Source organism: Jatropha curcas, unplaced genomic scaffold (genome assembly GCF_041381405.1).
Source record: "Jatropha curcas cultivar XTBG-Jc1 unplaced genomic scaffold, XTBG_Jcur_1.0 HiC_scaffold_130_pilon, whole genome shotgun sequence".
Taxonomy (NCBI): domain Eukaryota; kingdom Viridiplantae; phylum Streptophyta; class Magnoliopsida; order Malpighiales; family Euphorbiaceae; genus Jatropha; species Jatropha curcas.
In genome coordinates this window covers 44,662-50,160 of record NW_028322374.1, presented here as the reverse complement: position 1 = coordinate 50,160, position 5,499 = coordinate 44,662, and the positions used below count along the sequence as shown (strand labels likewise).

The 5,499-nt window shown below is 40.9% G+C and overlaps 1 long non-coding RNA gene across 1 annotated transcript; it reads right to left on the bottom strand.

The window, feature by feature from the left end:
* Window positions 1-298: 298 nt before the first annotated feature.
* Window positions 299-1,847, bottom strand: LOC149492061 (uncharacterized). Its single transcript, XR_016319156.1, has 2 exons — window positions 1,732-1,847; window positions 299-488 (listed from the first exon to the last, which is right to left on the bottom strand). It is a non-coding gene; the product is annotated as an uncharacterized LOC149492061 (long non-coding RNA).
* Between the last annotated feature and the right edge of the window lie 3,652 nt (window positions 1,848-5,499).

The following is a 5,499-nucleotide window of genomic DNA, read 5'->3' as shown; positions in this document are numbered from 1 at the left end:
TTTCTTGGCTTTGGATGGCCGGATTAAAATTGTATTTTCTTGGCTTTGGATCATCGGATTAAGGAAAAAAAGGCTCTTTAGAGCCATTTAGATGAGGAGAGCAACATTTAAATAATTAGAGACATGGAGGACTTACCTTGGCCTTTAGAGACCGACGAGGTCGACAGAAGGGTTGTAACACCCCTTCCCGGTCCACCCGTAAACCCGAATGAACCGAGTCGAGATACTACAAACTGGTTGACTGTATGGTCTGACATGCTGAAAACATACTGTATTGAATATAATAACATGCTGGTACTGTTTCCAAAAATAATGTAATTTATATTTACAAAACATGATACAAGTTTACAAAATGAAATGGGCCCAACTGTGTGCCCTGTACATGCCATAAAAAGAAAAACAAAATGAGTTTCTACCCTGAAGACCGAGTCTTCTACAGATGAACTGCAGCAGTTGTACGCGGACTCTCTATGGACCAGTCTCAAAACCTGCGAGTTAAACAGGTAACTCGCTGAGCAAATAATGCTCAGTGGATATCTCAACAAATAAAGAAACAATTAAACACATACATATATAGAAAGAACCATGGAAACATATATGGCACATATAAGCTCACACATTATGATATTGATTATCTTTTGTACTGTTTATAATCCTGTATAATTCATGAAATGTTATGTCAAGATATGGATGGCTCCATAAGGTTATAGTGAAACCGAAGTGATAAGATAAACTGTATGAAACTGGGTAAAACTGTATGCTATAGGCCCCTAACCGGATTCGCCTATGCCAATATTGTCCGTTTTGGTGCCCCTAACCGGATTCGCACCGCACGGTTTAATCATATCCACTCAACGGCCTGTAGCCGGAGTCCCAAACTGTATGGGGCGCAGATCTGCTATTCTATGTCGCGACATAGCCTTATCTACATGGTTTCTACCTAACCTCAATGAAGCTTAAGATTAGCATGTCAACAATGTAACACAATAGCACATAAATGGTTTCACAACGTCATCGTTCATCATATTGATTTGATTTCACATCATATGAATGCTTGTATGTTGTTTTAATCCATGTTCTTATGTTGTTTTTGTTGTAAAATGATTGGATGCATGCATGTTGAGCAAAGGAATGCGATTACATAGCAAATGAAAGGCAAAAGAGGGTCACAGCACAAGTCGCGAGCGCGAGATGAAGTCGCGAGCGCGCTTGTGTGATTCGCGAGCGCGAGATGCGCACACTGAGAGTCAGAGAGCTTCTGGCCAAAGTCGCGACCGCGCATGTGAAAGTCGCGAGCGCGAGTTGTGCCATTTGAGAGTCAGAGAGTTTTGCCAAAGTCGCGACCGCGCATGTGAAAGTCGCGAGCGCGACTTGCTTTCCAGACCGCGCGGCGCGCGACGTGTTTCCAGATTGTGCAGTCTGTGTTCTTTTGGCCATAACTCTCAATACAACTTCAAATTGAATGATTCAAAAGCCCATGTAAAGCTAACACAGAAAGGAACAAATAACTCTTCTATGACAATTCCTAATTCCATCATTATATGGGTTCAAAATCAAGATGAAGTTGCTGGTAACATTTCCAGCAAACTCTGTTTCCGCTTCATATATTCATCCCCTGTTTTCACATCATTTCCAGTACTTCCACCCAACAACAAGCAACATATCATCTCATGAGCAACACTCCACACAATTTTCATGCAAAAACATGGGAAATAACAAGAGATATCAAACCTGTCTTGCCACAAAGCTGGGGCTCTGTTTTAACTTCTCTTTTCTGCTACCTTTGAACTTTCTTCTCCTATACACAAGAATTCTCATAACTCATCTCCAATATAACTCAATTAAAGAGTGATAACATATAACTTCAAGGAATTCTACTTACTTGGAGTGGACTTACTGCGTAACTTGCATGAAAGTGCAAGGAAATGGAAGGGAAACGTAAGAAGAAAATGAAAAACGTGAAAATAGGAAAGTGAAAATGATAGGAACGGGTAGACTCTAGAAGAAAGTGATTTGGCTGTGTAAACTCTCTAATTGGTACCTCAAGTATACAAAGCTACAACTTACTACCCAAGCTATATGTTTGGAGGCAAACAAGTCCTAAACTTTCCATGCAAATAAGTCCACTTATCATCCATTCTACCCCAACCAGGTTTGGTTCAACCCGACTCAACTCAAGAGGATGTTACAGTTCTCCCCTTCTAAATAAAAACTTCGTCCCGAAGTTTACCTGTTGTAAACAAATGCGGATATTGTTGTCGCATGGTTTCTTCTGATTCCCAAGTTGCTTCTTCTGTCTTATGATTCCTCCAAAGAACTTTCACCAATGCTATTTTCTTGTTCCGCAATTCTTTAGTTTCTTGGCTAGGATCTGAACTGGTTCTTCTTCATAGTGAGATCCGGCTGAATTCAATCTCGTCTGCTGATAACACATGTGAGGGGTCTGATCTGTATCTTCAACATGGATACATGAAATACATTATGGATTCGATCTAAGGTTGGAGGTAATGCTAGGCGATAGGCTAATGGTCCTACGCGTTCAACAATCTCGTATGGACCAATGAACCTAGGACTTAGCTTACCCTTTTGTCCAAACCTTAGATCTTCTTCCATGGTGAAACCTTCAAAAATACTTTATCCCCAACTGAATACTCAATGTCTTTTCTCTTTAAATCCGCATAGGATTTCTGTCGATCACTTGCTTCCTTCAGCCGTCTTCTGATGATTTCTACTTTCTCTTCTGTGTCTCTCACCAAATCTGGACCCAAAATCTTCTTCTCACTAAGTTCTGTCCAACATACAGGTGTTCTGCATCTTCTACCATACAATGCTTCATAGGGTGCCATCTTGATGCTCGCTTGATAGCTGTTGTTGTAGGCAAACTCCATGAGAGATACATATTTGTCCCAACTGCCTTCAAATTCAATAACACATGATCTCAACATGTCTTCCAGGATTTGAATCACTCTCTCTGATTGCCCATCTGTCTGCGGATGAAATGCAGTGCTGAAATGCAGTTTCGTTCCTAATGCCTCTTGAAGTTTACCCCAGAACTTCGATGTAAACCTTGGATCACGATCAGAGATAATGGATGATGGAACTCCATGTAGTCGAACTATCTCACTAACATAAATTTCTGCTAACTTGTCCAGAGAATAGTCCGTCTTAACTGGTAGGAAATGAGCAGACTTGGTTAATCTGTCCACAATTACCCATACTGCATCATGCTTCCGCTGTGTCTGAGGTAAGCCAGTAACAAAGTCCATCGTGATCTGATCCCATTTCCATGTTGGCACTATTATGGATGAAGTAACCCGGATGGCAGTTGATGTTCTGCTTTTACTTGTTGACATGTTAAACATCTTGTTACAACATCTCCGATGTCTCTCTTCATGCCTGGCCACCAGTAGCCTTTCTTCAAATCTTGATACATCTTGGTGCTACCTGGATGCATTGTATATGGACTGTTATGAGCTTCATGCAGAATCTTTTGTCTGACCTCCCCTGTCTGTGGTACAACAATTCTATCTGCATAAAACAAACTCCATTGCTATCCAATCTAAATTTCCCACCATGATCTGCCTGGACTTGTTTAACCCATAGGGCTATTTGTGCATCTTTCTTTGTGCTTCTGCAACTTCCTGAAGCCAAGATGGTTGTACTTGCATCTGTGCGAGAATAGCTCCTTGCTGTTGTAACTCCATACTAATTCTCATTAAGCTCAAAGCATACAAGGATTTCCGGTCTAAGTGGCATCCGCTACCACATTAGCCTTGCCCGGATGATAATTAATGACATAATCATAATTAGCCAGAATCTGCATCCACTTCCGTTGTCTTGAATTCAAGTCCTTCTGTGTTGGTAAGTACTTAAACTCTGATGATCTGTGTAAATGTAACACTTTTCACCATACAGATAATGCCGCCATACTTTAAATGCTAGAACAATGGCTGCTAGTTCTAAATCATGGGTTGGATAATTCAACTCATGTGGTTTCAATTGTCTGGAGACATAGGCGACCACTTTCTTATCTCGCATGAGTACACATCCAACCCAGTATGAGAGGCAATCACTGTAAAATCTCAAAGTCTTTACCTGACACTGGCTGAGTTAACACTGGTGCTTCAGTCAACGTTCTCTTCAAAGTGTCAAAACTCTGCTGACATCTATTATCCCAGTGGAATACAACCTCTTTTCTTCAATAATCTTGTTAAGGTGATGCAATGATGGAGAATCCTTTACAAACCTTCTGTAATAACCGGCTAAACCCAGAAAACTTCGAACTTCTGTGACATTCCTGGGTGGTCTCCAATCAATAATAGCTTCAATCTTCTTAGGATCCACTCTGATACCCTCTGATGACACCACATGTCCTAAGAAAGAAACTTCTTCTAGCCAAAACTCACATTTACTGAGCTTAGCATATAGCTGTTTATCTCTCAATGTCTGAAGTACAATCCGCAATTGCTTATCATGTTCTGCCCTGTCTCTGGAGTAGACCAAAATGTCATCTATAACACCACCACAAACTGATCCAGGTATGAATGAAACACGCGGTTTCATAAGATCCATGAAAACCGCTGGTGCATTTGTGAGACCGAATGGCATTACTAAAATTCATAGTGACCATATCAGGTCCTGAATGCAGTCTTAGCGATATCTTCTTCCTTTATCCGCACCTGATGGTATCCTGACCTGAGGTCGATTTTAGAAAAACATACCTGCACCCTTTAATTGATCAAAAAATCATCATGCGAGGCAATGGATACTTATTCTTGATTGTCAGCTTATTCAGCTGTCTGTAATCAATGCATAGTCTGAATGATCCATCTTTCTTCTTAACGAATAAGACCGGTGCTCCCCAAGGTGATACACTCGGTCTGATAAAGCTTTTATCCAATAACTCCTGCAGCTGAGTCTTTAACTCTTTTAACTCTGCTGGTGCCATTCTGTAAGGTGCAATTGATACCGGTGCTGATCCAGGAAAGACATCTATGGTAAACTCCACTTCCCTCCTTGGTGGTAACCCTGGTAACTCATGCTGGAAATACATCTGGATAATCACATACTGTTGGTATATCTTCCACTTTCAACTTTTCTTTCTCTATTTGTAACGCACATACCAAGTATGCTTCACAACCCTTCTGAATTAATCTCTTTGCTGCCATGGCTGATATCACATTACTCAAAAACTCTCGCCGCTTCCGACTACTGTATCTCTTCCCCTGCTGGTGTAGATAATGTCACCCTTTTCTTTGCACAATCAACTAGAGCATTATGTCTAGATAGCCAATCCATACCCAAATAACATCAAATTCTCTAAATGGCAACTCCATAAGATCTCCTGGAAATTCCTTTCCATGATAACAATTGGACAGTCCTTGATCACTGTATGAGTTGTTACTACATCTCCTAATGGATTGGTAACCAACATACCCTGACCCACATGTGCAACCGCTAACCCTTTAACCCAGGGTGTAGGCACACTAATGTATGAAT